The sequence below is a fragment of the Kryptolebias marmoratus genome, linkage group LG1 (assembly GCF_001649575.2).
Source record: "Kryptolebias marmoratus isolate JLee-2015 linkage group LG1, ASM164957v2, whole genome shotgun sequence".
NCBI classification, from domain to species: Eukaryota; Metazoa; Chordata; class Actinopteri; order Cyprinodontiformes; family Rivulidae; genus Kryptolebias; species Kryptolebias marmoratus.
The window spans coordinates 11375052-11401650 of NC_051430.1; the positions used below are offsets into that span (position 1 = coordinate 11375052).

Genomic DNA, 26599 nt, shown 5'->3' on the forward strand with positions numbered 1-26599 from the left:
AACTTAACCTAACTGAAACCATTATAAGTTCATCTTACTCAAAAGGACATTAGAAATATAAAAATTTGAACCATTTTTGAGAGATTTGGTCTCTTTAACCACAACAGGCTCTATTGAAGTAAAAAAAAAAGACAATCCCCCACACATTAAACCCATGAAAGTTTTTCTTCACCACTCTTTTTATCTCTGTGACACTCTTTCCTGCCAATCCTTTCTGGGCTTTCTCCCAGAGAGCAGTTCTGGTCTGACAGGAAGTGTGGTCTCCTCTGGGCTTAACCCATCACAGTGGTGTTTATTGTCCTAACCGCAGAGAATTAGCATTGTAGACACTGAGTACAAAGTCAAGGGCATCAGAGTTTAGGAGTCTGCAGGGGAGGGGAGGGGGGACAGAGGAAGCAAAACAGAACCAGACTGGGTTGTATATTTGTTTAGTGTGGGATGGGAGACTGCTGAGCGAGATGATCAGGAGGGAGAAGAGAAGGTGGATTCCGGTGGAGTGATTGTCCTCCAATCATGCCTGTGCTCCTCATTACGCTTCTGCCTTCACTGACTTCCTTTTAGCAATTTAGAAATTATCTGGTTCGAGCAGGATTGGGTGCAGGCGTTCCTCTGTCTCCTCCACTCATGATAAAATCATTTCCTCACTCAATCCCGAGTTCTCTGAATCACTTCACCATATGTGTGAAGTAGTCGGTGGACACGCAGCCTGAAACAGCCTGCACATGGCGCGGTCTCTGCCTCGCTACCTGGGCAGTAAAAGGGGAGGTTAATGAGTGAGTGAGAGCGTGTGTACCTCCTCAGTGAAATGTCTTGCAGAGCAGTTAAAGTTTTCTTGCTTCACAGCAGCGGGAAACAGGACGTTGCAGGAATGTGCTCTGTTCACACACACAGGCAAGAAAAAAAATACAGCTATTGGGAAAGAATCTAGCCAAGGATAGACTAAAAATAGATCTATTCACATGCCTTTTTAAAAACCAAAGACTTCCTTTTCAAGTAAAGCTTTGTTCAAAGGTTATGAACAATTAGGATCTCACCTGTTGTAGATAACTTTTTGAACAACTTCAGTTTTAAGAAACAAAATTTAATGATGAATAAATTGACAAACTAAGGGTAGTCTGAATAGCCAAGGCTAAGATGCATTTCTGCCATCTCAAAAAGTTCACATACAACTTCATAGTCCTTTGCTAGCGTAAACAACAGCAGCTGCTGTAGCACTTCAGGGGCAGGCAGGAGTTACTTCTAGCAGTAATACCAGAATATTTCTGCCAGAATATTTGTGTAATGTAAAACTGAGGGCAATGTAAAGGTTCATAAAATAGCACTGAGATTGGAGTTGCTTGAAGAAAAAAGTCATCTATTTTTCAATCTGGTCAGAATCAAACTCTGATTCCCCAAACTGGGATCATTCAAAGAGCTATCTATAACAGGTAAGGTTATAGTTGTTAATTTTTTTACACAACCCCTCTTCAAAAGATCTGAACTCTCCCTTTAATGCCACACTTAGGTATTTATACACCCTAAACTAATACAAGTAACTAAAATGAATTAGACTGAAATATCGTTCTACCTAACCATAAAAGCTGTGTGCATACAGCTTTATTCCTGCAGGTATAATGTGTCATACAGCTCTGCTTCTGTTGCACATTTCCTAATTATTCAATAGAATTTGTGCATCTGTCCAGTAGTGTAAAAGAAAATTGATGTCAGCACTTCTAAGAGTCCATCTAAAAAGTAATTTCTCCCCCTTCTCTCCCATCTTTTTAAAAAAAATACTTTTAAATGCCACAAAAATTTTCACAAATCTGCACAATCACGATTGGTCTCTGCACTAAATCCCAAATACCTAACATTATTTCAAAGATTCGTTTATCTCCTGAGGCCTGTGTCAAGGTCTATGAATGCATAACTTTCAGCATCCTCAGACTTAAAAGAATCCTGACCCCGCCTGATATAAGTTTAGCATTCACTTTATGTTGTCACTAAATATGGGAGGGAAGTTTCTCGGTGGCTAAATAAATCAGCTGGTTTACCTGCTCACTAACTATTTGCAAAGTTTCTGTCCTTTTTGCTTTGTGAGGAATTGCAGTCAAACTTGCTTCACCAGAGTTCCTTAGGTTTGGATTGGTTTCACTCTGCTACATCAAAAAAAGATGCTCATTTATGAAAAAAAATAACTAATATTCTGCAAAGGAATGACTACCAAAGATTTTACACGCTCTATTGGTGCTTGGATGGTGCTGTGTTGGGGACGATGCTCAACAACTACAGCACCAAATTTTACCTCAACATTTTCAGAACTGACTGAATTAGAGCCATCTTTATGTTTGCAAAGGTTGATTAGTTCTGACGGCCATCTTGAATCAAGTCAACTCCACAAGTTAGGTTGTTGTAGATGTACATCCATGGATTACTTTCTGAGAGTTTCATTAAAATCTGTCCATTGGTTCACAAGACGTTTGCTAACAGACAAACAAACAAGAGATAACTTTACATGATCACTTGCCTTTCATAGCAGGGGGTAATAAAAATGAGTGATGCTAAGAGTCTGTGTGGAGCTGAAGGGAGCTGCGGTGTTGGGTGACAAATCTCTGTGGGTGAGCAACATATCTCACATTACCCACCATGCTTTGATCCACTGTAATATTTAGACTTTTTAAAATTCACTCATTTGCCTTTCTCTGTTGCTTTGATCACTCTGTCTCAGGGAGTTTTGTAAAATTTCACAGGACTGGCTCACTTGAAGATTGAAGTGACACCATACAGCTTTTACTACAGCCAGGTGGCGTGAAACTTTGCCCAAATCCTAAACACGCAGCTTTAGTTCGGCAGTTTTAGAGTCAGAAAATTAAAACAAAAAAATAACAGGAAAACTTCAAAAGTGCTTTGTAAACCAAATCAGTGTCAATGGCTTATGCAGTTAAAGTTAATTCCCATGGTTTTGTGGTTTTATAAAATAGCAAAAGCATAAAGCCCACGATGCCCAAAAAGTGGCCATATTCAGCGGGAGCCAAGAAATTATCTGTCCCATTAAGCCCCCAAAAAGGCTCCAGTCAGTGTTATTAGTGACCGAGTACAGAGAAAAAAACTCAGAGCTCCTCTGTTGCTCTGCTTCTCTCCCCTGAAATTAAAGCCGTTTGTCGTCCTGAAAAAAAAAAAAAAAATGCAAACAGAGCAGGAGCTGCAGAGCCTGGAAGTGAAACACCAGCCGTGCCCAGATTAGTTACAACGTGAGCAGCCAAAAGAGAGCTGGACAGTCGCGAGGAAATCCTACCTGCTAAAATTAAGTGAATTACTCATAAAAACAACAGCTTAATGACTCTGTAAGGCATTTATTATCTTTTTATTAAGTGGAATAGAAGACGTAATGAATTTAGGAGGCGAAAAGTAAATATTCAGCAGCATTCTGGTGTAAAATGTGTGTTTTGTTTCGCATTGAAGGGAAATAAATCCCATAAATCCTTCAGATGGGATCGGGCTGCTCTCCAAATCAGATTTGACTAAGAGTTTCATGCTTGTGCATGCTGGGGAGGAAGAAAAAGAAATCACAGAGGGGCCACACAACACCAGCGCAATCAAACTTTAAGAATGCCGAGTGAACTCTCAACGGTGACTCTTCACTGGAGGATTGGAGTTGCACCGTCTTGATGAGGACCACATCCAGGCGAGCCGTGCTTGACAAACCCTATAAATGAAGGTGACAGATTCAGCTGCAGAGGAGCTAAAGGTCTGACTCAGAAGAGGCAGGAAAACCACTCCTTACTGTGACACTAATCAGGAAAATCTCCCTGAACTGGAGAACTCGAGATGAAACCACAAACTGTCTTGATGGAGTTGACTTCGGGGGTAAAGTATAATATGGCAATTAAGCTCTGGCTTAATCCAGAGAGCAGAAATGCTTGTGATGGACTGCTCAAGATAAAAGCAATGACTGTTGTAAGTATACATTCTGGAGACTGATGAAGCAGTCTTTGTGGCTATCTAAAGATTCTGCTCCTGGGAAAAAGTAAAATATGTTGAGTGATGGTGTAAAAGGATAACTTAGAGCAAGAGTGGGCACTTTTCTTTTTCCAGAGCGCCATTTTGACTTAAGTAATGGGGTTGAAGGGCCACAAATTGAACTGAATCATTGGCACAGTGTACTTCCTGCAGCTGTTTGGAATAACATCATCTACAAAAATGCACAAGGAAAGGCTTGCTCTCCTTTGCATGGCAACATGTAATAACATTTGTTGCATATTTGTCAAAAGCTGAATGTTTTATGTCAGAGAAGCTTTTCAAAGCTTTTTGTTTCCCATTGATAACTGCAAAGCATTGTTGTCATGTTTAGTCAAAATAAAACATCACATTCTTAGCATATTAATTGAACATAGTGGAACTGTGTAATAATTAAATTTTGGGGAAAAGATCCTGAATTCACCCCTTCCAGTTAAACCCTACTCAATAGTACAAAAACACTTTTTTCCATATCTCTGACTTGTTGAATCCTTCTCCCATTTCAACTCAAGGACCTGTCTTTTAGGCTTACCTGGGGGGGGGGCTTGTTTCAGTCCAGTCCACTTGGAAAACTGCCCTGAACTCAAGCCAAACATCTTCAGAGTTTACCCCCTCTTTCTCCATCTTTGCTCAAGTTCATCCCAAAGGCCCTCGATGAGGTTGAGGTCAGGGCTCTGTGCGGCCCAGTAAAGTACTTCCACACAGAACTCATCAAACCAAGTCTTTACAATCCTTGCTTTGTGTACTGGGGTAAAGTCATGTTGAAATCGAAAAGGAAGTCCCCGAAGTGTTGCAACAACACTGGAAGCATAACATTGTCCAAAATGTCTTGGTATGCTGAAGCACTGAGAGTGTTCATCACTGGAGATAAGAAGCCCGAATTCTGACTGAAACATCTGAGTTCATCAGGAAACACCATTTCCAAACACATCTGTCCATATAGTGTATTTTAGTTTATTTTCCATTTGTTTGAAGGTGTCAAAGGCCAAATCGAGATTGTCCAAGGGCCACTTCTGGCCCTCGGGCCTTGTGTTTGACCAAGACAGAGGTTCTAACACAGCTGTTGACTTAAACTGATATTTGAAAGCCTCCACGCTGCTGCTTAGGAGCTGTAATGGAAGCATTAAAGCTATTCAAAACATGATCCTAATTTATTTCAGCTCATCTGTTTCCTATAAGATGGTGCTAATTATTGACTATATGTGGGAAGAAATGAGAGGCTGAGCAGATGAGAGGCAGAGAAACAGGAAGACGGAGAAACGTTAGTGCGGCTCGGGCAATTAGAGGACTGAGAGATGCATTAAATTACCTACTGTCACATGTTTCAAATGGAATTACTGCCCAAATGAGACCGCACGGCTGCCTTCAGAAACCATTTGCACTTTTCACAATGTTTGGATTAGGATGAGCTTGCTGTCTTTGTTTGGTGACTGGAAAAGCAGTGTAAACACGGAGGGAGAGTTTCCTCCATGTTTATTTTAGCATGGAAAGAACAGCATATGTTTGTGTGCCACTTATGACAGTAATTTTCTCAATCCCTGCTAGATGCATGGAAATGATTAAAGGAAAAAAAATGCTCGGTGGTGGTCACAGTTGTTCTGGCAATCAGCAGGAGAATGAGGACGTCTTGATTTTCTTTGCCCAACAGTTTTCTTGCACCTGGGCTTGTCCTGGTGATTTTACAGTGAATATGCTTTTCCTTTCTTTTGACCTTATATATATATATATATATATATATATATATATATATATATATATATATATATATATATATGTGTATATATGTGACAGTAGGTAATTTAATGCATCTCTCCGTCCTCTAATTGCCAGAGCCACACTAACTTTTCTCTGTCTTTCTTATATATATATATATTTCAACAATCAAATGAGGCAGGCAGAATTGCAGAAACCAACATCTGTAAACAAACCACTGGATTCTTTTTCTGTTAAAACGATTTGTAGCCATTCTTTTGTTATTTATTTTTTTTTTTTTACCATAGCAGGAGGATATCTTTGATTGCATACTGGGAATTATAGATTATATCAATGACTAAAGTCTAGAGAAGCAAAAGACCAGCAGATTATCAAGCATCAGGTAGCAAAGCCTTTATCCCCATTTCTCTTAGGAGACCTGTAAAAAATCCAACCCCACAAACTGCAGGCTGCAAAGGTTTTCACAGCTGGTTCTTTTTGTCTTGCTCTCACCACAGTACAAACCATTCCCTTCTCTCCTAATACAAAAAAATAGCACAGCAGTCTCATGCAGGTACTGCAGCCTGCCCTCAGCGGTGGAAAAGAAAGAGTTACCAAGCTCCTGAAAGCCCACGATCTGACCGACCAACCAAACGCTTGCTGTCACGGTTGCACCAGACAAGCTGGTGTTGACAAAGAAATATGAGGACGTACTCTCTGAAAATAATCTGTTTTTTTCACACCAGCCTAAAAAAAGGATCAAATTCCCTGAGAAGCACTAAGTCGTGGTTGACTACAAGGCTGTCAGCAGCAGTTGATTTCTTACTGCTGAAAACATTCAGCAGTTCATCTTCGTCTCAAACTAAACCTCTGCAATGCACTCATAAATAAGAGGAGATAAAATCACGTAGACTAAAATTGAATTGTAAAAGCTGTTACAGTAAATCAAAATATAAACTTGTTTACAATAATTTGTTCTGAATAAAATGACATTTTGGGAAAAATTTTGGTTTAAGTTCTCATTACTGTCATGACTTTGTCTCAGACTTACCCATGTCTTACTGTAATGACTTAGATATTTCTCAGAAAAAAAACTGATTTTATTTTAAAACTCTGCCATGAAAAACTGCATCTGATAAGCCTTCCTTCAAGGAATGCTAGGCCTTTAATTATTAACAGAAAATATGTGTGTGTGTGTGTGTGTGTGTGTGGGGGGGGTGTATTAGCTTTGTCACACACACATGTTCAAGGTCAGGGTGAGATTAGGTTTCCCTCTGAGTTGATACTGTTGATAAGAACTCTGGGATGTGTAAACACAGTTTCATTCCCAGCCTCACCTTTTTTATGTTTCTCACAAAGAAACACACACACACACACACACACACACACACACACACACACACACACACACTACAATAGGTACCACAGTTCCTTCTCATTTTAGGAGCTGTGTAAATGTTGTAAAGCTTGTTTTATCTTCTGCGTAAATGGCAGATTTCCCTGTTTGCTCAGGACTAACAGTTAGCCTGGTCGATTTACTGAACTTGTTCTCACAGAGGAGAATCCCTGTCTGCTCATGTTCCTCCCCACCCAAACACTCAGAGACCTGCTGTCTCCGCTCATAAAGTGGGATGTATTTTTGGACGGCGCTTGTGAACCTATAGCTGATGCATTTGCGGGATCTCTTTATGTAAATTCTCCCTCAGCGTTTTGCTTTTTGTCTCTTCGCTCCTCGTGCCTCTGCAGCAGTCGGTTCGTCTCTTTAGTGACCGTTGCTTTTGGTTTGGCTGCGCGCAAAGAAAAGCAGATGGGTGTGGTAATAAAAGTCCAAAAATCCACGGTAGGCTGGGAGTTAATTTTAGCTCACTTCAGCTGGCAACTACAAATGGAGGCCCAGCAACAAACACACAGAGAGAAATGAATGTGATAGGGTGAGCCAGGAAAGGATGTTTTCAAATGAAACTCAACAACAGTGTTGTATCACACTAATATGTCACTGGGTCTCTTTGTTTTTGCTGTGTATAAATGTCAGATGTGACAAATTATTACTTTTATTATCTGTGCACATCAGTGATAGATGATCTGTGTTTGTTTTTCTTTTAACCCTCCATTGGCCTTTGGGTCAAATTGACCAGAAGTCACAAGAGCTTCTCTATCTCTCTCTATGTGTCTCTCTATTGAGGGCTTCAGGAGGATTAAAGAACAAACTTAATTCAATCAGCTTGTTTAAGGGAGTGTTCAGTACACATCATAAAGCAGAATATACATGAACTTTTACTCAAGCGAAGTACACAGACTCTTGTGTCCGGAGAATTTTGAACGAGTTCAAAAACCCTGTGAGACAAATTTTCTCTCAAAATAGTCCCTGGGTGTCTGGAGCCCGCTTCAAACTCTTCTCAGTTTAGTTTCTGTAATTTGAGAGTGCTAGAGCTGTATTTTTGTGTATTTATTTGTTTTTGTCTATGCCAAGTTTCAGCAAATCTTTGCCCAAATTTCTCAGAGAGTTTGGGCTAACATGGCATTTAGTGTGATTTAAAGTGAAAATTTGCTTATTTCCTTAAAAACTTGTATCCAACAAGTCTCCAACAGTTGCAGTTGGGAAATTAGTTTTAGCTTATATGTCAGCTACTTCTTCTGCTTTAACCTGACTTGTATAACACCTGGTTCAGCTCTTGTGGTGCTGATAAGACTTACGAAATGTGGGGAAAAAAAACGAAACAAATTTCAGAACATTCAGCATCTACACTGTGAAAATCAGATGGTATTAAAATCCCAAATCTACCAGTTATCAGGTGAAGTACTAATGAAATTACCTAAGATAACCAAAAAATACATTTTACTTACAACGTTGTCCTGTAAAAGCTTCAGCAATGAAAAAATAATGCAATAAAAATATGAGCATGGTAAGTGAAATCTTTTGTTGGTAATCAGCGCTGTTCTGAGAGCAGACACACCAATCCAAGCTTTGCCACTAAGATCAAAAGCAGAAAAGCAGATTTTTTTCAGAATACTGTGCATTTCAAACAACTAACAAAGATTTTACTCATTTGATACTCACATTTTTATGAATTGAAAATACAGGAAAACTGAGCCATGTATGTACATTCATGGTGGTAAAGGAGGACGGGGTATTTTATTTTTAAACCTTGTATGCAGTCCTGATCAACAGAGTTTCAACAGTGAGTTTGATGCTTACAGATTTGTATTTCCTCATGCAAAATTTTTCACAACTTTCCGCAGATGTGCGGCTCGACCCAGAAGAGACAGCTCTTTAGGACAAGACTCAGCTGTGCACGTACACCTCCTTTTGGTCCACTTTGGAGGACCAAAAAGTGGAGATTTTGGACAGAAAAGAGATGGTTAGAGAAGGTGAAGGAAGCCATTTACATCAAATGAGAAAAAATAACTTTAAAGAGGAGGTATTAGATTTCAGCTTTCTAAAACTTTCAATGAAACATTAAACCTGGCACACAGTCACTTTCTCTCTAATTCAGTGCAGTATACATGTACATGTACATATATATATATATATATATATATATATATATATATATATATATATATATATATATATATATATATAAGTGGCGGGCGGTGCATTTCACACTTAGGCCTTCAGTGATGTCCAACTTAGTCAATAAATACCTTTCATTATGCCAGCATTTATAACACCAGGATTGGAGAGTAATCAGAAACACACTTAAACACTACTTGGCATTGCATCACCTCAGTTGTGTACAAAATGGGCTATTATCTGAGGCATTTTAAAAATCAACAAACCCGCATCAGCAATTAAAACATATCTGGTATGCTACTGTGAAAACAGCAAAAAAAAAAAAAAAATAGAATAAAATAAATAAAATGTTTGCACTCACCAAAACGGCTGTGTCCCCAAAACACTTATTTCAACACAAAATCCATTCTGGGACAGATTAGCTAGCTTGGGGGTCGGCCGTTCTCCTCTAACGAGATCTAGCTTCTCTTGGAAAGTTCGTCTTGAAAACAGCCTTGCCAGTATATCAGCAACCAAACCAACGTGTTGCTCTCCCTCGGCCATTGTGGGTTAAAAAAGTTTTTAACCGTTAGCAGTCCCGGGTGTGACTCTGTGGATCTGCATAGCACTGCTGTGGATCAAACTAGTAAGTATCCATGTCCAATCACAGGACGCGTAAATGTCAAGTTCAACGTGAGGCTAGCTAGAGGGCCTTACTGACACAACTCGTGATCTGATTAGCTATCAACTGTATTTGCCCGTTAACTTACAGCGCACAGACGCCTTCATTGCTGATTCTGAAGGCCCGGGCAGATTTCATACAGCCTCTGGCAACATAAGATAGCTGAATTCTGATTGAATAAAAACTTTAACCTAAAAACAACAGCACTGGAAGGAGCATAATAGGACATGAAGATAATATAAATACTTTTAGATATCTGGGAAAGTAAATAAAAAATTAAATTAACCTTTATCATAATTATGATGATTCTTGGTTATGTTAGGCCAGCAGAGAAGGCCTTGCTGGCCCTGATGGCCCACCACTGATATATATATATATATATATATTGCATCAGTTGTAATTAAAGGATCTAGCAGCTGATCAGAAATTTGCATTTGCACTGTACCAAACCTTCACATTAAGTGGCAGAGTGTAATTGCTGGTGGCTGAGGCGCCAGTCGTTCAATCACGTGCAAACTGTTAAGATTTTATCCCTACAGCAGCCTAACCCAAGCTCATGGGGTGAAAATGTGTTTGCTCAGAGCCAGTGTTTAATAACAAGCTATGCACAAACTGGAAATAAATAAAATTTCAGAATTTAGTGCCAGAAACCATCATGGTCCCAAAATGAAGTGTTCCCTCAGTGTTTGGGTTTGTGGGCTGTCAGTGGTGGTCAGGACTCCAGCTCTGTTCATACTACGCAGCGGCAGTGAGGATGTTTATGAAGCTAATGTTCCTCTTTCTTTATCTTTTCTCTTTTACACTCTTCCCTCTTCCACTTTTTTTTTCCTTTTCCCTCTCTCACAATTCTATCTTGCTGCCATGGCAGAGGCAGAGCAGAGTCTCTGCTTCTGACTTTTTAGGTCGTGTCTGAAAGCCAACACTGGCACCAAGAGTCACTTTCCTCGTGACTCAAATGTCCACCACCATCTTTGTGCCCTGCAGTCACAAGACTGGGATGGGACAGGAGGTCAGGATCGAAGGCGGAGCTGTTGCTTCGGGCCAAGAGGTGGACCCCCCACTGCTGATGATTGCATAACTTTAGAAATTGAAGGAGAGCTTTGGGGATTCACCTCAAGGCACTCAGTGAAATCCCACCTACGTGTGTTTGATCTGTAGAGGGGTCAGACTGTCAGGTGGACTCTGCCATGACCTTCCATAAACCTACATGATCCCCCAACCCCAAACTCCCTATTTCACTCCCAGTCCGAGGATTCAGTTTCAACAGAGCTGTGCAGTTGATTGCTGTCATACACACAGAGGCACATTAGAAAAGCAGAGAGAGAGAGAGAGAGAGAGAGAGGAAAGGAACGGGTGCACTGAAGGACTGAGAGAAACTGAAAAGGAGGAGGTATAAAAACATAAACAGAGAAATGAGGTGGCTGTGAAAGCAACAGACAAACAGAACGGTTGGCGCCTTTTCTGGTTGTAGGTGTTTACGTAAAGTGGTGTTTGTGTGTCTGACTGGAGGCAGATCCAGAGGTGAGCTGCACGTGGAGATGCAGACAAAATGACTCGCTAACTTTAGGAAAAGCTGTGATTACCAGTATCAGCGAACCAAATAACTGTCTTTTCATGGCTGGTAGAAGTAAGACCAGCACACTGTTTGCTGAGTGGGGCTAGGATAAATGCAGCTTAACTTTAGACAGGCTGGTTTTGAACATTTTTTACCATATTTTAGATTTCAAGCAGCTAAATGCTAAGTGTTTCCAGTGCTGTGTCATGTTTGCAAGCAGAGGTAGATGCTTGAATCGGTCCCTCCAGTCGCAATGTTGGAACTGAAAACCATTAATGAAAAATTTGCCAAATCTTTCCATTTCTGATCAGAATTTTCAAAAGATCCATGCAAGTCAGTTTCCCAAACTATTACATGAACATGGTGGAAAACTGTTTGCAACACTTTAGTGGCAACACAGTGGCTGAAAAGTGAAGATTACAGCCTGAATAAGACAGAAGTTGTTGCATCCAGATAAGTTGCAAGTGCTGAAAAAAAACAAATGAGTTTGATTAAAATGCACATTTATGGAAAGTGTTAGAGAAGCATCGTTTTAAGAAGCAGACTGAAGGGTTTTTCTCTGCGTCTCAAACTCTGTGCGTGGGTCTGTGTAAGCGAGATTGAGAGGAATAAACGCGACCTATTACACAGGCTTATTGCACTGCTGCAGAGGAAAAAGCATACATAAAATCAAAATTTTAAACAAAGATCTTGCTTGATCTGTTAGCACTCAGGGTATGTGTTGGGAACAACTCTCAGCTACTACTAATACACTGAAACACATTAAAATTAAACATTGAACTTAACTTGTTATCTGGCACCCCTTAACTTGAAGTGTTTCCCTAAATAAATCTGTTTGAAGAGCAAAAAAAACCGACTCTTTAGCCTCCCACATCTCAAATAAAATTGAAACACTTGCCTTCAGGTGCAAAACATAGGAGCAGAGGTACGGGGTGAACTGGGAATTAAATATTTCCCAGGAGCTGAAGGAGACCAAAACAAGACTGAACACTAGAGATGAATTCATAAAGACTCCGAAACAAAAATTTAGACAAAAGTTTCTGTTGTTCTGTGTGTGTTTAACGTGTGCATAGCTATGTTTTCTAATGCATTTGTCCTGTTATTGTTTATGGGAGATTAATGTTTACAGCTTATTGGGACAGAAATATAAGCACACCACACTGTAAACTCTTACTGTGCACAGCTAGTGGTAGTACACCACATAACTCTGTGCCCTAAAGTCTTTGCAGTAAAGTAAACACACGCTATCACTACATCAGACTGCCTACAGATCTATTTTTGCAGCCAGTGGTTCCTGATGAAAACCTGCATACATGAGATTCTTGTTGCCACACTGGAGCCCACGTGTACAAGCCCAGAGAAGCAATAAAGAGCACTACTTCTGGTTCTTTACTTCTGTCTGCCCAAAACCTCCATCAGGTCTTATTTGTACCAGTCAGCAATGGTTTACCAATCCCACACAATGCCACCTTCAAAAAACTTGTATTGTTTAATGAAATGCAACAAATCTATAACACAATCTGTTTCTTAATACACTAAAAGTTGCAGATTTGTATGAGGGACAGGCTTTTGCAGCTGCTGACAGACTTTTAAGCAGCTGAAGTCATCTGATTTTTCTCCTCATGATCTCTTCATACATTTTCAATAAAAGAAAAAAAATTAAATAGCAAGCGTGAAATTTAAGCACACATGATCTACAAAGCAAAACAGCTCTCAGTCTTGCAGAATTCCTTCATTAATTTATTTAAACATTAATAAATCAAGAGATTTAACCCTCTCATGGCCTTGGGGTCAAATGGACCCAAAGTTACAAGGCCTTCTCTACTTCACTTCGTCTCTCTCTCTTTTGAGGGCTTCAGGAGGGTTAAGATCTCTTCTATAAGTGTGTCCTGGAACCAGGTCCTCCCAGGAAAGAAATAATACCTTAATGAGTCTCTCTGAATGTCAATGTACAGCTCTACATCATTAGCAAGTCATCAATGCACAAGCCTCCTTCACAAAACACTTCAAGTCGGGCCTTCTGGCTGTCTCGGTGTGAGTTCTGAAAGGACTTAGACAGGTTGGGGATTTGAAGTCAACCTGCTGCTGTTGTGCTTGTAAATCACCAAGTGAAGTAATGACAAAGCCATAACGATCAATACATTAAAGGGGTAGCCGACTTCGCAGCTTCAGGGTGGGATGTGGAGATGAGAGACAGTCAGTGCCACCAGCTGATCATGGGATTTAGAACAGGAGCTGTCCAACTCACATTTTATGCATATAGCTTCATGTCAACACAGCTGAGTTACACCCCATGTCTCCTTTGGTTCCACAATGCCGGCTTCATTTATGAAACCTCACATCATTGCGAGAGGCGGTTGGCTCGATTGGTGATTTATGAACAGCCAGAGCTGAACTGAAGAGGGGCCAGCCTTTGTGGTCGCACCGAAAGGGGCCACAGATGCTCGATCACACAGTGTAATATTTGATCAATTACATTTGTGACGTGTACAACCAGACATTTATTTTTGTCCCTAAAAAAAGCTGAAACAATAAGCCATCTGACCGCAGCACATTTGTTCGCTGTCTTTGAGTCCATTTGAGTAAAGTGGATATGTTGCTGTCTCTTTGTAGAATACAGTTTAAAGTTACATTTCTGTTTTAAATAACAATACACTTAAATACACTCCAGAGTCCTGAGCTGAGGATGGTCTTTCATTTAGAGCTGTCTGAGGAGACCTTCTATGTGGTTTCTGGGCTTATGCAATGAAATTTGTCCAGAATCCCTGAATCAGGAGCTCTTGATAACTTATTTTTTTTAGAAGACATAAGAGAAAAAAAGATTATGGTTTACAATTACCGTTTTTGAACATGTTATCATGTCTTTTGTGTTTGCAGTTCGGCACAGCTTTGCTTGCAGTTCTTGAGGATGAAAGTGGCCTGTTGTGTTTGAATATCAGTTACAAAGAGCAGATAGTACAGAGCAGCAGTCTGTGCACAGTCATGAGCTGCTGTTCAGCTATTCTCCACTTCCCACCCACTGACAGCTTGGAGTCATTGGAAAACTTCTCACTGCACATTCAACATGCGTGCACAGAAAAAAAAAAGAAGCACATTCTGCACGGTGGAAGGAAGCAGCCAAATATTGTCAGCACAGATATGCATCTGAAATGTGTTTAATTCCCTCAAAATGTTCACACACACACACAGAAAAAAGTATTTTTGAGATTGTGACACATTCAAAGGAATCTGTTCCTCTGAAATGCCATTTCCTTAACAGAATTACATGAAAAGCTCTCACAAGGCCAGCATTGTTCCCCAGGCTGCCCGTGTTGAAATGCACACAGAGCCATTGTTGGAGGGGTGGGGGAATCACTGTGTGAGATTTCAGATTTCAGGGAAGTGGGTGAACAAAAGTACCATTTCATTTAAGAGGCGTGACTGGTGTGCAATCAGAGTAGCATTGTGTTTCAGACATTGTGAAAAAGGAAACACTGAACTGAAAAAAAACAATGTGCAGAAAATAATTAAAGCCATTAAGTTTTTAACCAGCGGCAATTACTCTAAAACAACAACGTGAGCAGCTTGCAAGAATTGACATGTTGCTCAGCTTAATGCAAAGAATTGTGCAACCAGCAATCCAGCCCGGGGGGAGGACACCGCAGTTACACATCAATGCGCCGTTCGGCTTTCACTCTTTGCGAAATGCAAAATGTTTTTTATGGGAAACAGGAATGATTGAGTGCCCTTATGCCACTGAAGCAGTTTATCAAACTAGTCAGTGAAAGGCATTTGAAATGGATGACAAGGATTTCAAACGGGCTGTCTGAATAGCCAGTCTGCTGAGTAAAAAGCAGCACTGCTGGTTCAGCAAGAGAGGAGTCCAACTCTTCTCAACCCCATCCTCTCAGGAGGACTGTTGGTGAAAGTTTTGATGTCATGAAGTTGAAACAGTTGAAAGATGTTCAAGTTCAAAAAGAAATGCTATTTTTGTTTCAGAACTCTAGAGTCTGGAGCTAACATGTAGAATTTTAAAGACCCTGTCATTACATTTATTAGTTGTAGGTTTTTAAAATGGTGTTCTGTGCAAAGGTTGGGAACAGTAAGCATCTTACCTGATGTAGGTAACACTTTGAATGACCTCAACCTGGAGAAACAAATGATTTTGTATTAGAAAGTTAGTTAAATAGAGGTTATGGCCATTTACCGTCTGCATTCATTACTAGAAATGATCTGTTGAAAACATGTCAGGTGTACTCAGTCAGAGTACTCAGTACTCAGGCTGCCAGGTTTGATCAACATATTTCTTTTTGCCCCTCACTAATACTCTGACAAATAGTGCTAATAAAATATATTACCTTAACCAGTAAAATCAAAAATTAGACGTTTAGAGAAACACAGCCGAGCCACAGCTTTGCCTGCTTGTGTTTCTTACCTTTTGAGGTAAAGGTTAAAAGGTGATTACCAGTGATCTCAGCAGACAACAGCTGGTAGGATTTGTTTTGTTTTGTTGGTAAAGCATGCAGTCAGTGAACGCATCACTGAGCTCCAGAGGAATCCTCTGTCCTGCAGGTCATTTCAGGCAACGGGCTCAGTTAACAGCAGGGTATGATATGTCCTATTAAAACAGTGGCTGAGCGCCAAATTATCTGAAAGGCAAGAACAGCCCCTTCCCGTGCTGCCAGTGCTGTGACAGGCCCTCCACCCTCTCAGGTGTGACACCCCCTCTAGCAGCACTGGATGGGTCAACGGAGCCCCCCCCCCCCTTCAACTTTAAACCCAAAAACCACATGAAAGCAGCTGAGCTGGGCCGCAGTGCCCCTGTGCAGCAGTTTGTTATTCTCCTCCAAAGGTTAATTACAGTGGGAATTCAAAGGCCTGGTTGGCCATCTGCAAGGAGTTGGAAAGCCAAAGTCTAAAATTTCTGTCAGCCAAAACGAAAAAAATAAACACACCAATCAATCAGCACGCAGCTAAATTACACACGCCTGCGTTGTGGTTTGTAGCAGGGGGCAAAGGTAAGTTAATGTCATACCCAGAATGGAGCTTGTGGCTGTCGGGGAGACTCTCAGCCCCCCAGAATCCAATGTGGCACATGACTCACTTGACAAGGTTATGTAAGGCCATATCACTGTATGTACGATCGAGAACCAGAAATAACGCAGCGCTACGTCTTTGTCACAAAGAAAACGCCTCCATATGGAGCTGGCAGTGCTGATGGATGGTGTGAAGGTTTGTCCGAGGGTAAAATTCTGGATGGGTAATAAAAACTGAGGGAGAAAAGGAAGAGTGCATCTTTTTGTGAACGAGAGAAGAGCAGAAAGAAAAAGGTGTGATAAAGAAAAAAAAAGGGGGGGTTATAAACCCCGAGCCATGGTTTCTGCACTGAACCATGGCTCTGCAGACAGAGACAGAGCAGTTTGGTGTCTGTGGCAGCGCTCAGTGCTATGAATAGACAACTGTTTGTGCAACTAAAGCCATGGCGTTTTATGATGGTTAACCATGAAGGGCCTTTTGGTAAGAGCTGTTCATTTCACTGAATGTCACAAATAAAAGATACTTACTTCCAAAGCTGTTTCAAACAATAACTCATTATATCTCTTTCTATTCCTCAAAAAGAGAACACATTTTAATTAGCATAGCTGATCATATAATTTATAAATAGGCAACCTTTACAGGAAAACATGATCCTAACAGCGAAAGCAGCTACTATTAGCTTTAGACACATAGCTAATATAAGCCTAAAATTCACAATGAGGGTTCAAAATAATATTCAAATCTCTAAACTCAACTTCTTTTTTTGACTTCCCTTTGACCTCTAAGAACAGTAAAATCATTACAAACTTTACATCTGATAGTAAAGCACACTGAGAGAGTTTAATTGCGTCTCAAAGATAAAAAAAAAAAATCACTGTAACACTCCTGTAATACTGTAATTGTGTGTGTGGTCATTTGTTTGTTTTTTAGCAAAATATTTCATCAACTTCGGGATGAATTTTAACAAAACTTTCAGGAAGTAATCACTGAATGTAACTACAAATGATTAATGCTTGGAGTCAGCCTGCAAAATGGCTGCCACAGCTAATCAACCTAAGCAAATATAGAATTGGCTATAGCTAAAATTGGGTGTGGTAGTAGCTGAGAGTCATTCCTAACACATATTTTTGCTAAATCCTTATTTTTTAGGTCTAAGAATACTGCTCTGACTGCACTGCTGTCACCTAAAGATTGTTTAATATTAACTTCCTAAAGAGAGCACATTTCAGACAGCATGATTAATCATTTAAGTTTATATGACCTTAAAAACTCGAAACACACTGATTCTATTTCCCAAACTGTATAAATTCCCACAATGGCTACATTAAACAAACCACACAAAGTGTATGTTCAGTGCTCAGACTCTCGGGCCTGTTTGCCACTCTTCAACTTTCCCAAACCTTCAATCTCCTTCTGTTTATTCTAATAAGGAACAGAGAACTAACAGAGCACCATTACCGGGGTACAGCACTGCAGTACCCCTCAGTCTGTATTTATCATTCCAATATGGAGAGCAGGCGTGTCTAATTGCTTCAACAGCTATGTGTGTGTGCGAGCGTGTGTGTATGTGTGTGTACCTGTGAGTACACAGGCTGAATTGAGAACTGAGTCCCTTGCAGAGCACCAAAAGCTGCCTCACATGGTTTTAATGCTTCCTGCTTGTTGTTTTATGTGTCTGCATTAAACAGAGCCACATGCTATCAATAGACTTGTACGCATGTGAAGAAAATATTCAACCTAGGAAAGGCTGGGCCCAATTAGATCGGCTCAGGGCCAGGCGAATCGATAAGTGAATCAATGGAAACGTGGGCCGCGCCACTGCAGCCATCAGATCCTGCAAACCTTGTTAGCCTAAAAGGTCTGTCAGGGCCTTCAGGGGTTCAGAGGCGCGACTCATTTGCTGTTCTGACGTCAGGAGCAGAGTTTTTCACGCAAACAGGGCGTACCTTGGTGACATGTGGCGGACTGGACGGTGCAGGTGTCAGGACCGTGGTGTGAGTCACAGTCTGCATCATTTTCCACGCAGACACACCAACCGAGCGGCTCGATGATGTGTTCGTCTTGTGACTAGCACCCATCAGAGGCATTACGCCTGCTCAGCTACCACACGCTCTCTCTGTACTTGTGCTGGCACGTTGAAGCGTGCGCACTGAACGACCAACAAATTTCTGCAGGGAGAAAACCCTCCAACAGTACAATCATAAAAGAGACACGTTCAAACCTTTTATCTTGACACATTTTTGGCTCCAAAGCCAAGCAAGTCCTTTCTAAACAACTGCTGTCAAAAGTTTTTGCAACATAAATGTGAAATCATGCGTAAATTAGGTAAAACATTTTGTGGAAATGTCTGGTTAGCAAGGCTTTTGGTTAAAAAAGGATTCAGTGACATACAATATAGGTAATGGGCTCCACTGGTTAAAGCATCAGCTAGAAAAAAATTAAATCAACAACCGGATATCTGAAGAGCAGAACCTGTAAATGTCATGTCTTTATTGTATTGTGCATTTTTCTTTTTTATGGTCTTAAAACAATATAATAAAAATAATAATATGGTTTAAAACATGCACCTAAGACAAAAGGTTGAGGACATTTGAATCGAATAAATGTTAAGGAGCATCACTTTGGTCAAAGTATTGCTTCACACAAACACATTTGGTGCCAGCTAAGAGCTTTTATTCTTACCTTTGTTTGAGAGGTTTTTAATCAGTCCTGCTCATTTTTTATATTCACATGTGTTTTAACAAGAAGGCCATGGGAAGACGTTGTCCTTTGTATGTAGATTTCCTAAGTGTAATGTTTGTATCCAGAGAGGGATGCGGTAGCTCGGGGATAAGTGCAGTCTTGTAATCCTGCTGCAGGTCTGAGACCAGGTTGCATGAGGAAAGGGCATTCAACGTGAAACGGTTACCAAATCTGCTGTGGCAACCCCTGCAGAAGGAAGCAGATGAAAAATAAAAATAAACAACAACATTTGTATCCAGTACGCTGGCATATGAGAATGGGAATGATAAAAATATCTAACATTAATTTTGTTTTGTTCAACCTTCATTTAACATAGAAGGTCCCTTTGAGATACAGTCCTGGCCCAGATTTATATAAAACTAATGAAACAAAACAAATGGGGTTTTATAAATTCTTTCATCCATTTTCTTTACAGTTGTTTGAATCCAGTCTATTAAATAAGAAGGAAGATGCAAAGATACGAATACTGTCACCATAAACCAACATATAAAGAAAGAAACATTGCACAATTTTCTTTTTGACTGGAAATGGTAAGCACTTTTTGAAAGTGAAATTTGAAAATATATATTTATATTTTTTTTTTATTTTGATTGGTGAGATGTTTCTCGTACCTTTCACTGCAACACCATCCCAAACCATGATCCATCCACCACCGTGTGTGGGGGGCAGTGGAGGAGGCTGAAGCTGCTCCACAGTCTACAGCATTTCGGTAAAGGTCTGTTTCAGTCATACAGGTTTTGATTCTGAAAAATGAAACAAACAAACACAACAATAAGAGAAACCATTCATGAAGGTCTGACTAACTTCTATTATCTTTATAGATGCTGCTTTACTATCAACAAGTGTGAAAAGCTGGTGTTGAAAGGATCATCATTGTTTTTTGTAACAGTTTGTTGGTGACTTTTGTGCCCAGTATTCTTCATGTACTGTATGTATTCAAGTGCTGGTATGTGCTGCGTGGTATCTCTAAAGAAGGCCAAGATGACAACAACCTGCGACAGCAGCTCTGCTGGACTCTGCTGGACTCGTCAATCATCACATCTTCAGCTCCGTTTCCGATGAATCACAGAAGAAAACACAACCCTAACCCCACTCAGCCACACCCACAAGGACTCAACTTCAGCGACTTGTAAATGGAAGGGTGATGGTTGTAAACATATCTGCAGCATCAGCTGTAAATCCTCGTGTTTTATTGCCTCTCAGTGCTGAAAGAGTACAGGAGCAAGAATTTCTCTTTTCATATCACTTGACTCACCAGATACACGCTGTAGTCTCACTCAGTCCATCCTGTTCACACAAATACAAGTTTATAGGAAGTTTGAAATCAAAAAGAACCAGAGAAATTGTATTTTCTGTGAATATACTAATTGCTGAATGCCTAGGCTGAAATTTGCTGGAAAAGCTGATTGGAGCATTAGACTTTTGAGCTGCAGAAATATTTTTAGAATCTGGAGCAACTTGTTCAAGCTTTTTAAGCTTTTCTAGCTAATGAGGTCCTGGGCCTGAGGTAGGACCACCGCTGGAGATAAGTAGCACCACATCCTCTGCTCCTGTCCACAAAAATGTTTATAAGGACTTCAAATTACACAGAAGATGCAAAGCAGGCATCAAATGCTCAAAGCAGGTTTTAGTGAAACTAGGAGTGAGTATTTTATGCTTACTTCTTAGGAAAACACCCAGTTTTGAAACAAACGTAAAGAGAGAGTGCTAAAGTAAAATGGTGGGTTCCCACCAACTTCTGTGAAGGAAAAATGCTGAATATTCACAGGTGAGTGCAATAAGGAGCACGAGGCGCGCATATATCTCTCATCTTAAACCGCATGCTCTGCCATGATGACTCTCAATCTGTCAGCAGTCAGTCAGCCTCCTGGAGGGCAGGAGTTGCGCCAGCTTCGAGTTACAGCTGAAATACAACGCTCCACTGACTGCGCCGCACGATTGACAAAACGCTAAACACATTCAGAGGCAGATGTGACGCAGATGACAGAAAGTGAAATAATAATAAGATGCCCACATGGCTAAACAAGCCAGACTCCCACTGCAGCTTTAAGTCTCTTCTACTTTTTAATCAGCCGTGGAGAAAAACTGAACGCCCCATGCCAAAAGCTGCACGTTAAATTCATTAGCCAAGCTCTTACAGTAGGGCAGCGTGTACAGAGTGGTATTTAAAAAGTCATTTCTAATTCGACTGAACATAAAGCTTTCGAGCTGTCCTTTGAACGCCGCCCCTTCCCTTTTTCTTTGTGGTATTTGGGCTTTGTGAAGGATAAAAGCAGATTGTGAAAGGGGATTGGAGGGAAATGGGGCAGTTGGCTCACGGCTCAGAGGAGCAGGAGCTCCAAGTTACTTCTCTCCAACTCAAACATGGCTCCTGATCGAGCAGCAGAACTGCACTTACCACAACATGCAAGGATTTTTGTAGCTCAGAGGCAAAAGTCTTACCATGAGTTTCCTGTTTGGAAGCTCAGAGGCCAATGGCTACGGCTAAAACAATAGTTCAGGTTTTTGTTTTTTTTTAGTATGGTTTGATGGAAAGGGTGTCAAATTTAATGTCTTCCCTGTTGCAGGTAAGCTCTTTCAACATTCTCAGTTTGGAGAAATACAGTTTATTCTGGCCAGACTGACGAGCTAACAGCTAATCTGAGCAAGATAAAAGTGGACTGCTGCCTCCTTGAAACAACTCAAATCTCAAACAATTCAGAGCAGTTCATACAAACGCTATATTAGAAGCCTTTAAACCATCTTCAATTTCACATTACACAGTCATTTAGACAGAAATATTGTGATATTGATGCAGCAAGTGCCCCAGGCTGCACCAGATCAGCGTTCCAGGCTGTCTGAGAGTTCCTTTCTCCTTTTCCCCGTTCTTACCTGTTAGACTGAGAGGGGTGAGCATGCAGCTCTTGGTGCTTCCTGTTGGTTTATTCTGGATGAGCAATTGGTCTCAGCTGCAATCAGTCACAGCCGATGTTGTACAATTTAAGGCTGAGCTGAGACGTCATTCTTAACTGGACCATTGAACGTCACCCGGTGATCTTTGGTCTCAGTGTTCTTTGCAAGATTTCCTCGAGTTAATCTAAAGTATCATTTTCTTGTGTTTTCCTCATGTGATCACCAACTGGATTTTCTGTGCTCCTCGTTGCAGCCTTCGGACTCCTCAGATTAGGGTTTCCTAATTGTTATTCAGCTTTCTACGGTCATGACGGGAAGTGCTACAGCCAGCTGCTGCTACCACTCTCTGCGTTTGCTAATATACAGTGCATTTTTATGAAAATAACTGTGCAATGCAAAACTGTCAATGGTGTAAAGGTTTATAAAATAGCATTAGCATAAACCACTGAAGGTTTTGTTTCAGGATGTCAGTGATCCACTTTGACACTGTGCATTCAGACAAAAAACTAAAACAGGTAAGATATTAATTGTTAGTAACTTTTACTCACAATCCAACTTTGCAGGAGCAAAGAACTCCTTTGCTGCAGGCTGGATGTTAAAGCTGTCTTGGTAGCTGTTTGGTGTTTTGTCACTGGATGGCATGTTAAAGTGTCGATATAATGGTATAGTTTTATTCAGCGCAGGTGTCAAACATTCTGCTGAAACAGGTACCTGTTTACAACCCATTAAAGATCAAAGATAAATGCATCATTGCTCCAGTGAGTCAGAGTGTGTGCTGCACTCTGATTAAATCAGTTTGTGTCTGGCTGCACGGGTTGACCTGTTTTGGGAGGAAATAACCTAGTATACTGATTACCTGCTGCAGAGGTTTCACCTCATCTTTGTTCTTTCTCCTGACAAAGTTCAGCACTTTTAATGACCAAAGGAGACACCAACATGTCTAGCAGCTGTAAAAAAAAAAAGCAAAAGAAAAATATGATGTTAATACATATTAAAAAAAACTGAGTTAGGCTTTTTGTCTCCTCTTTAAACTCCTAAGCACCACTTAAACCTTTTTTCTTGTACAAACTGGACCCATCGTCTTCTTTTCTTTCCAACTAAAACTTGTTTTTGGTAACAAGATTTTATGCAAAGCAGCCAAAGCACTTGTTAGTTTCCATACATGTGCGAGCTGAGAGCCAAGCTGCCTGCATGTTATTAGGCTGAAGACGTGTGCAAGCGAGCCACTTCGTTCACTCCAACAAGTTGTGGCAGGAGTTCTGGGTGTGGCACTGCGGATACACCCACTCCATGCAGCCTAGCTTGTTGCTTCTCTGGATAGTTTTTTACTCTCTCCTTCTCCGTGGGTGCGTGTACAGGTTGAGACACGGGCATCTAAACACAGCCTGTTTACCCACAGCTGTGTTGAGCAACAGCTCAGAGAAGTATCCCCTCTAGAGCCCAAGGCCAGACAGAAAACAAGAGCCTCTGTCAGTATGTGTCACTGCAGACGGCTCTGACTCACAGGTCTCCATCAACAAGACTCTGGCAGTGCTCTGAAACTTACTAATCATTTTACAGCCTGTGTCTGACTTTTCAGGAGATGTCCAGGACCAGATGGAAGTGGTTTCAGATGGGTTGATTGGGTTAAAAGTCCTAATTGTTGAGCTAAAAATGTTTGGTCATTTGCTCTTTTTATGTTGACAGTGCAACATTAGACTGTAAACTGCAGCAGTAAGCGGTTTCTTTCTTCACCCGTTGTTTGTTTACACAGATATATATGATGTTTAAGATGTACTGAAGCTCCCAGACAGACAGACATCCCAGACGTCTCCTGGCATGGCCACGCGCTTCACCAGGAGGGAAGAAAGTGGAGGAAAGCGTAAGCAGAAAGCATTTCCCATCTGAGAGTGAAAAGGGCAAAACTTTGTTAAAGATGTGATGTCAGGTTGAAGAATCTGTCTGGAGTGAGACAGAATGACAGTTTATGAGTAAATGAGTGAAACAGTGACAGTAAAGTTGGAGACAGGTGACACATACATGTCTGTGTCTGCGGTATTCACCGTAAAGTTTCTCTTTCTGTAAAACAAACTTCAAAAGAGGATCTAAAAGTTACAGCCTGATGAACGTGTGTGTGTGTGTGTGTGTGTGTGTGTGTGTGTGTGTGTGTGTGTGTGTGTGTGTGTGTGTGTGTGTGTGTGTGTGTGTGTGTGTGTGTTTCTTATCTTTTAACCCCTCCAGTAATTTGTCCCGGTAAACCAGACTTTGCAGATGTTTTCTACAAAACAAGACGTCCAAATCCTTTTCAACAACTCATTTGTCACGCACAGTAATTATGATACTGTTCCCCAGAACCGGGACGACTTAGCGTGTTTTCGGTAAAGGAGCAGATCAGCCACCACTTTCCGACATGTCTTGTATTCCTTTTGGAACTGGAAGTTAGATGTTCCCAGCTCCCAGTGGGAAATTTTAATGGGAACACCTTTCTGACCCACTTGGAAATCAGAAAAATCTCCTCAACCCAGCTTCAAAACCTAACACGTCACGTAAAAGTGATGATAGATGTAAGAAACTGTTATCCTGCACTGATGATCATCGCAAACTTTGGGGAGTTTTTTCAGGTTGTTGGAAGACATCTGAACAAACAAAAGATAACCTATCAAACCATCCCGCTCTGTTTAGCAGCAAGTGTATACAAATAAATTTTAAAAGATATAGTGAAGAAATTCAATTAGCAATCAAATGATAGCGAATGTTTTGAGTCTGAATTTCTTTCTCTCTGAAAATAAACTTTACCAGCATGTGATAAAATTATGCAATGTTTTCCACAAATACTGTAAATGTGTAAAGTGCAAAATGACCTCACAGTTTTTCAGAAATTCATATTTTTACAAAACAAAACAAAAAAAAAAATAATTTTTTGTTGCTTTTATCAAACTAAAATAGAATAGAATAGAAAATAGAACTTAACCTGTACCTTTAATGGCCTTTACAGCTTGAACGTAAATAGGAAGAGCATCTCCACACAAACAGCTCACCTCTCCAGATACATGGGATGTTCTTACAGTGTTAAAACTACAACGAGACAGAAGAAGAGCTCAGTGAAGATGAAGGTTTGTGACCAAAGTGTAACAAGTCGTCCTCCGACATTCGGGGAATGGTTGGTTGATGAGTAATTCCCCACCTGAATGTCACAGCTACATGCTTTCACAGAACCTCTTGCGCTTGTTGCAAAAGTTTTTCTCCCCTTCGGGCTCAGAGAGAAAATGGGGGCTGTGGTAATCCTGATTGCTTTTGACAGAGGCACTGAGACTGATTACAGATCTTCGGCACAGCATGTAACATTGTACCCAATAAGCGAAAAGAATTTGGCCCGACTCTGTCTAAATGCACACTTCATATGGTTTTCGTTATTCCTCTCCCAACCAGTGACTTTCTTATAAAGAAAAGGATCCAAACAGGTTGATAAACAAATTGTGCTCGCTTAACCAGACCTTTCACGAAGATTAAAAGGAAATCGAAAGAAAGCGCTGAAAGACTGCTTCCCTTTGGCTTCCTCCAACTCGCAGGCTTTTAAATAAATATTTGTTTTGTGCTCCGAAAAGAAAGAGAGCTAATTATCTGTCATTATAAAGTGATCGCTTAAGGTTTTCACAGCAGTCTTTCAAAGTAAAAGCTCATCACGCTGGCTAAAGTGCAAGCATGCAAACATAAACCAGTGTGCACACACATACACACGCGCACACACATTGAAGCTGGGGTATTTCTTTTGACACCAGTCAGGCCAAAGCAGACATGGGTGGTCCACACTTGTCATTACATCCCCACAGGCAAGAAGGCAAACACAAAGCACCATGGGAAATGTAACCCTCTCTGGTGGCAGAGCACACTCCTGTCAGTCTGACAGGAGCACAAATCAACTTTGAGGTGGAAGTTTGAACTTTTTCCAACGCAGCAGAGGTGAGGAGAGATAAGGCAGAGACTAAAACTTTGTGTCGCCGAAGAGGAAGCAACAACCTGTTTGAGACTTCTGTAACATGCTCTAAATCACTGTGGTGATAAATAATGCTTTTTATTAGTGAGCCGCTCTCATGTTTGCATCAGCCTCAAATGGTTGCATCTGATTTACTGTCTTTAGCTACCTGTGCACTGCTCAGCACTCAAACACAGAGCTCAGGCCTGTGCAAACATACTGAGCAAACAGGCAGGGCTGCTGTCAGGAATCCAGTGTGAGGCTTGTTTACGCTGCAAAAACACAAAGAAGAGGCGGCGTGTGGAGATGAATCCCTCTGATGGACGACAAATGGGACAAGAACCACAAACAGCTGTTATCTCTCTGTCCTCCACCACAGCTGTGACCTGTCACTTGGCTGTGTTTGCTCATCCGTTGAGCCTGGATGTGTCTGTGACCACTGCACACCTCCATTAGTCAATAAATAACACAGAGGATCAACAGACTGACAGCCTTTTTTTTTTTTTTTTTTTAAATCGGATGCTTACCTGCTCCCTATTTGTCTGGCATTTTCACAAGTCCCTGTTATGACTCATGTGCACC

General features: G+C 40.8%; 1 long non-coding RNA gene across 1 annotated transcript; it reads right to left on the reverse strand.

The window, feature by feature from the left end:
* Positions 1-3313: 3313 nt before the first annotated feature.
* Positions 3314-25218, reverse strand: LOC112451359. The gene is made up of 6 exons (XR_005232951.1): positions 25022-25218; positions 20166-23012; positions 19785-19916; positions 19114-19359; positions 15510-15541; positions 3314-3682 (listed from the first exon to the last, which is right to left on the reverse strand). It is a non-coding gene; the product is annotated as an uncharacterized LOC112451359 (long non-coding RNA).
* Positions 25219-26599: the final 1381 nt, after the last annotated feature.